The sequence below is a fragment of the Alosa pseudoharengus genome, unplaced genomic scaffold (genome assembly GCF_046254945.1).
Source record: "Alosa pseudoharengus isolate Yale_2024_CS ecotype anadromous, Long Island Sound unplaced genomic scaffold, YU_APseudo_1.1 YU_APseudo_1.1_scf_10, whole genome shotgun sequence".
Taxonomy (NCBI): domain Eukaryota; kingdom Metazoa; phylum Chordata; class Actinopteri; order Clupeiformes; family Clupeidae; genus Alosa; species Alosa pseudoharengus.
The window spans coordinates 10838955-10846771 of record NW_027468565.1 but is presented as its reverse complement, the minus strand read 5'-3'; positions in this window follow the sequence as shown (position 1 = coordinate 10846771).

Below are 7817 nucleotides of genomic sequence, written 5' to 3'. Positions count from 1 at the left end.
TCTCTGAAGGTGGCTTCATAAGATCACTGTCACACTGTTGGCAGCATGTCAGGGTTCACATTCGTAGACGTGGTGAAAACCTAGCAGGTTTTATTTATTTATTATTATTTTGTGAAAGTCTAAGGGTCTACTTTCTGCCAGCTTGACATGGTGAGTCCTCGGTGTTGGCACATAAGTGGAATTTTTTCCTCCTGACACTTGAGTGCTCAGCATTGTTTGGCCTAAGGGTGCAGTGTCATCTGGTCTCAGGTGTGTGTGTGTGTGCATGTGTGTGTGTGTGTGTGTGTTTTCCCGTTGCAGTGGTGAGCATCACCAGATGCTTGCACTGTTCTTGAAATTAATTTAACTGGGTTGATATATCCCATCAATATGTTTCCTCATTGATAATTAAACTATTAACATTATTTATTTATTAATAATCAATATACATATGCATTACGATGGATTTGTTTTGTGAGACCGGCTCAGAAACACCTGCTAGAAAATCCATTAGGTGAGTTTTAATAATGTACTGTATTTAATGCATTACTTTTAAAGTACGTGTCTTAGTGTACCATCTGCTAAATAATTCATGATGGACCAAGCGATGGATTTCATTTTGGTTCTATACATTCCTGTATGATTGATGGGATGTGCATTATTTACGCACTCATTAATAGATGGGTCATCATTACAGCAGTGCATGGTACAAGCTGCCCATGTGAGGTCGCCTATGCATTACCATACATTATCAATGAGTTCCATGTATTTCATACTGCATACTCATGAGTGAATCTCCACTCCACTGATACCCCTTCAAGTCAGCAGAAGGCCCTGCTTTGAGAGTTTTAGCACAGTGAAAAGAAATTCTGCTACCCATGTATGTTTGGTTATTTCAAAGTAAGGGGTGGCTATTTTTAGGGGGCAAAAGTGATTTTCCCAGCGTTGTCAAGTGACCTCTTCCATGGACATTGTGCTGTGCTGTCACATGCTTGGTTTTTCCTTGTGGCAAAGTTTCAGATCCCATGTTGGGCCCAGTTTATTACAAGGCCAGGCGAGTCAGGCAAATCAATAATGCAAGTGCATCTCGTTTTTAAAACCAAATTAGAGTGGGATCAGAGTCAGGTCAGTTTACTAAGAGAGAGGGAGAGGGAGAGAGAGAGAGAGAGAGAGAGAGAGAGAGAGAGAGAGAGAGAGAGAGAGAGAGAGAGAGAGATGCATGTTTAACCATTATCATACTTCTAGAGAATGGCGTGAATCGGATCGATAGCACCTCTAAGTGTGCAGTACTGTGCTCTTCTGTACTGCCACAGTGCACATATAGGGAGAAACACATAAAAACATATATATACAGTACAACCGGAAAGTTTTCAGACCCTTTCAAGTTTTCCACATTTTGTTGTTTTTCAGACTGATCTTAAAATGGATTCAATTCTTTTTTTTTCTCATCCATCTACACACAATACTCCAACACTAGGCTACACAAAAAAGCAGGTGTTTGGAGTGTTTTGTAAATTCATAAAAAATAAAAGACATAAAAGAAAGTAAACAGGTGTGTGTGTGTGTGTATGTGTGCATGTGCGTGTGTCTCTCTGTGTGTGTGTCTGTGTGTATGTATGTGTATGTGTCAGTATGTGCCTGTGTATGTGTGTGTGTGTGTGTGTGTGTGTGTGTGTGTGTGTGTGTGTCTGTGTATGCAGGTCTATCCTTAGATGGCTTTTCCTTCCTTTTTTTCACAAATGATTCAAGTGCTTTAAGAAGTCACTGTCTGTTTCTGAATGAAACATTAGTCTGTGGATCCATAAATAAATAGACAAACACACACAAACAAATAAATAAATAACATTAATTCACCACCGTGTCTGAGCTTTGCGGAGCAGCCTGAGGAGCCGGCCTGCTGTTCCTCCCCTCTGATGGCGGCGGTTGTCCTGGAGGGGATGCGCTGACGTGCTGATCCTCACACAGACAGCAGCCGTGGAGAGGCACAGCAGAGCAGTGTGTGTGTGTGTGTGTGTGTGTGTGTGTGTGTGTGTGTGTGTTTTCAGGAGTGGCCACATCTTGATGTTTCAATCAGGACAGAGGTGGGTGGAGAAGAGCCTCAGGGTGGATGAACTGAGGCCGTGCTGTGCAGCAGAAAAAAACACACAGGCCAGAGAGGCGGCTAGAAATAAAGCTGCCCAGAAATAAAAAAACAAAAAAAGAGCAAACAAAAAATCAAAATGAAAAACCCTGAATCATCTATCAAGTATTGGCATGGACCACTGCCAAGGAAAACAAGATAAACAAATAAAGAAAATCATATATGTTATACGCCTTGCGTTACAAATTTGTCTTCGATTTTACGTCGCATGTGACATTTGAAATGTCCTCAGGTGCCTTATTTGTTTATTTATTAAGGTTTCTTCATTTTGGGGTCTCCTCGGTGGAATTGAATAAAGTTCACTTTGGCTCTGATGCTTTGACAGTTTCCAGTCAAACTTGGCTCTGCTCAGCTGGTTCGGATCATTGATCCCTGTTAGGGGAGCTGTGTGAATAAGCTGGCATGAGGATTGGCCATCCCCTGACACTTTATTATTGTTTCAGGCTTGTTTACCATGGAGACGCTGGTGGGTTTCTCTGAGCGCCTTGCTATTAATCTTATTTTAGCTCTCCATGAGTTTTCCTGTCTCGGCCGCGGGGGCTTCAGACTTGGATGTCCCCTGTGGAGGGGAGGTGCCGGGGTGGGGGGGGGGAGTGGGGTTGCATGAGTACACAAACATACACACACCACCAACGCGTGCTGGAAAACAAACACAAATAAAAAGTTATAGATTACATAGTAAAGATATTCCAAAATTTCTCCTGCCCTAAAGATGAAAAAAAAAAGGATTGGTTTGTGTGTATGTGTGAGTGTGTGTGTATTTGTGGTGTGGGTGCATGTATATAGCACATAAAGTTATACATCTCCCCATGCTTGTATCAGGCCTCTCAGTGATAAGTGTGTCTGCGCTGGTGGATGTCATGTGACAACATGTTTGACTGGAGTGACTGGAGGCCACTCTTCTGTCAGACCCCATGTACAATCGTAGATTGACAAATAAATAATCACACACACACACACAGAGACCAGCGCCCTCTCAATGCCTCCTGAAAACATCTGACCTGAGGGGAGCTCCAGCCTGACGTGACACAGCAGACTACCCTTCCCACCAGCTCTGACCTTACAGGCCACTGAGCACCACACACACACACACACACACACACACCCCTGGCACACAGTATGGGACCAGGACTTTTCAAAGTCCCCAAAGCAGCACATGGATCTGGTCCACTCTGGCCCCTCCACTGCCCAGCGACCCCCAGCCAGACCCCAGTTCCTCCCTACTTGATGTGTTCTGGCAGTTGGGAGTCTGTGTGGAATCAGCTGGTTGAGCGGATCTGGACAAGTAACACCGGTGGACAGCCTGCACCATCACCACTCAGGACACACACAGTAACCCACGTTGGCATGTACTTGGTGGGCATTTTGATAACTGACATAACACTCAGCTCGGGCTTAACCTCAAAGCCTTGGCAAAGCGTACCTATACTTTGACAGTAATTATCTGATTTGCTCAGCAAGACATTATTAGTAAGGCCATTCCTCCATTTAGATGGCCTCAGCTAAATGCACACAGTTCATGAGGACTGTACTAAGACGAACGCACACATCAATTTCAAACTGCCAACAATCCACGACTGGATTCATTTTCTAATCGCCCACATACAGTGATTAGGCTGGTGCTTTTAATGTACGGCCCCATTACGTACAAATCCACATGACTCAATGTATACTATATGGTCATGTATGTTCTTCTCTGTAATGAGAAGCCCATTATGTGCTGCTAGGCTCTGGAGGCTTGTTCTGCGCGTGCCGTAAATGTAGCCGTGGTAAATGACGAGGCGGTGAGGGTTGTAAAGTGGAGCAGGGCGCATGTCACTGGGAGCAGCGAGCCAGCCTGCCCGCCCGCCTGCCTGTGAGGTGTGGGGCAGTGGGATAGCAAAGTCCTCCTGTGTGACACAGGGCCGCCGGCACACGCTTGCACGCACGCACACACACACACACACACACACACAGACACACACACAGACACACACACACACACACACAGACAGGGCATGCATCACTCGCCCTTATCAGCTCTCAAACATGCATGCACACAAACACACATGGATTAGACACACGCACAGGCATGGAACACACATACACAAGGTAATAAACACACATACATGGAAAAAATTATACAATCCCCCACATGCACACAAACACATACACCAAAATGTGGGAGACAGTGGAATATTTATACATGCTCACAGCAACATGTGCATATGCACACATAAACATTGACTGCATGTCACACAAAGGCCCATAAATAGCCACACACACACAAATAAGCCTATAAATGTGCATGGGGCACACTTCCTCTCTTTGTGTCCTTTCTGTCTACCTTATGAGGCATCACACGTGGATTTTCTTTCCACACCAACGCACTTTCAAAGGTATCGATTGTGATCGGCTGACTCCAAAGCTACAGTAATCCATTCTTATGACTTCTGCGCATGACCTGGTTTATTTTTGCTGACAGTCCTTTTAGAGTGTGTAGTGGTGGTGTGTGTGTGCGCGTGTATGTGTATGTTTGTTGTGCATTCTGCTTCTATCCAATTTATCTCAGGCATTTGATTCTATTCTATGTTTGAGCCTCAAGATATTAGCAAAAAGCACCTAACGCAGCAACACACATCTGAAGTTAAAATGCTTCACAAGCAATTAAACCTGCCCTTTATTTGGAGGGGATTTCTCTCTAAGGCTACTTAAGTGTCTCTGTGCTCAGACAGGATTGTGCACAGAAAGGTTATTCTTCTTCTCTAGCTCCCTGTAAGGACAGCATCCTCCAGCATCTGATCCACCGCTGATTCTGGCATGAGGAATTGTTGCTGATACAATCACAGCATATAAATACACTGAAGTATCCCCCCCCCACACACACACACACACACACACAATTACGCCATCAAGAGCATTACAGTATAATGCTTTTTAAGCCCACAGATCTACTAACACGTTGTCTCAAGTATGCTCCTGAAAATTCCACTGTTTATTATGGCAAAAGTATTGTTTCACACTAAGCCATTTTGGATTTGGATTTTCTTCAGTTTCAGGTAAAGGTGACAGGTAAGGGTAAGTTAACAATGTGTCATTGTTGGGACTTTAAAACTAGAATTCTGATTGTATTTATGTCATTTTTATTATTACACTATACAACATTGTACTAAATGATGTTATTACAATGTAATAATTGTTAAAAATGTTGTCCGATTTACGAAAGCACAGAAAGTTACTTGAAATCAGGTGAACACATCTTCAGGTAATCTCAATGATAATCCTTTTGAGGCCCATGGTGGTTACTCTAATCATATTATGAGATGTGGAAAATAGACACTTGATTGCTATAACAGTAAATCCAAATGACGAGTAATTAAACTGCAATAACTCTCCCAATGCCTAATCACACTGGTTATATGGCTCTTCTTTTCAAAGTTCACACTGACTGTTATCCTGAAAATACAATGGCTCAATGATGAATTCTCCCCGTGGCTGCTCCTGTTGGCTGTGGCTCAACACCCCATGGCCTTGGGCAGTAGGCTCTTCTGGCAGGATGGTCCCATTTCAAAGTAGGCCATGGAGATAAAGTGGGAAGGTCAGTGGGTGTGGACTGGGCATGGAGTTAGAATAGTGCCGTATTGATCCTCCAAGAGACATCCTGCCATGTGACTCTGGTCAATTAGAGTTCTATCCTGAGCAGATACACATGGGTTGCAGTTCACATTTGGAGGAGGCCCCCACTGGAATCGGCTTCAATGCAGGATGTTTTACATTCTCACATGTATTTATTTTTCTGTGATACGTCATAGTTATGACCTTGCCATTGCTAGAGCATTCACAGCTACCTAAGCTATACGATCGCATCACAAGCAGATGAAAGGACTCTTAATTTATTACAAAAAACACCAAAAGGAACATAATGGGAAAGGCCTAAGTCTTGGGTATCACAGTACAAGGTGCTCACCCCATAATATTTGAATAAACCTCTATCAGAAAGATGTCCTTGTCTGTTGATTATAAGTTCACTGGCAGAAGCGAATGTTTACAGGACATTGCTTGAAAAATCTCCTGGTTGTTGGCTGTCTTACATATTTTAGGACTTCTAATTTCATTTTACTGCAGAAAGCATAGCTTACCCTGAAATGACTTATTCACCATTAAGGATATCAGTGTTCTTGACAGCTTTGCACAGGAGCTGAAGGAACCCTAACATCAACAACCTCTATTTACAGTAATGATGTAATTCAAAATCCACACAGCAAAGACATAATTAAAAACAAACACAGGTTTGTATCCATGGCGAAGTGGCAAATAAATGAAAGATGATTAAACTTTACGACATTTCATAAACTTTGTTGGCCTTGCTGAAAGGCAGCCTCCTCCATAAACCCCCCGAAATGGATATCAAACGACCGGCCACTCCCGGCTTTAAATTTCAATTTTATGCACTACAAAGGAAGTCTTCACTCTTTGATATATCACTCCATGTGTGTGTGTGTGTGTGTGTGTGTCGTGTATTTGTGAGATAGACGAGGAGGACAAAGGCACAGAGGTGATTCATTGATCACAAGAATTAATGACCAAGCCTTTTTGTTTCTATTAGTGTATTAGTTACACATAGAGAATGACATCACTGATGTCATATCAGGGTAAGGGTATTTTAGGAGCTAAACACTATTGAAAAGACAACATTTATCTTGTCTGTGTGTGTGTGTGTGTGTGTGTGTGTGAGAGAGAGAGAGAGAGAGAGAGAGAGAGAGAGAGAGAGAGAGAGGAGGCAAGAAGGAGGTGGCAATTGTTTGATCCCAAGCTGTTGTGTAGGAGTTTGTAACACAAGGCTGTTTTTGGCCATCCGACTGAACAAACATGGCCAGATTTCCAAGAAAATTCATCATTAATCAGAATTCTGTGAGGGAATATTTGGCCACAGTGGCTAGCAAACTGTGCATACCAAACAAACAAACACACACACACACAGGGATGTACAATGCTTACATAATACACAAAACACATACAATCTTATACATAAGGACTTGGGACTCTCACTCTATCATGCATACACCCATACACAAACATACCATCACAAACCACATGAACTCACAATTTAGTATTTGGACACACACACACACACACACTCTCTCTCTCTCTTTCTCTCTCTCTCTCTCTCTCTCTCTCTCTCACACACACACACACACACACACACACACACACACACACACAAACACACACAGTCATGCCCAGTGTAATTAACACGCTATGAGTAATAGGCTGATTCAGACTGGAGGTGTTGTGCCAAATCTGCACTCAGGAGTTTCTGCACCTTCACTGGAAATGAGCTCTATGCCTCTCCTCCCCTTCCCTTCTCTCCCTCTACCAGCCTCAAGAACTAACCACAGGCTTCCACCGACACACATTCAATACACACACACACAACGCTCATATGTACACAGACTCACATAAACCAATTCCCCACTCTGTCAGTAAACAAAGCAACCCAACACAACAAACAGTGCCTAGACATGGAAGTTTATCCATGCAAACAAAGCCTGGGTAGACCAACCATGCCTACTATCCAAAACAACGGCGTTCTCCAACCAGTCATCCGATTAACAACCGTAGTTCAATGGTAGGTGAGTGTAGTGTTGTTGATGTATACATGTACTGCCATGTAATGAAGCATGTAAATGCTCACGTGAATGCTTGTCATCAGTGTGGG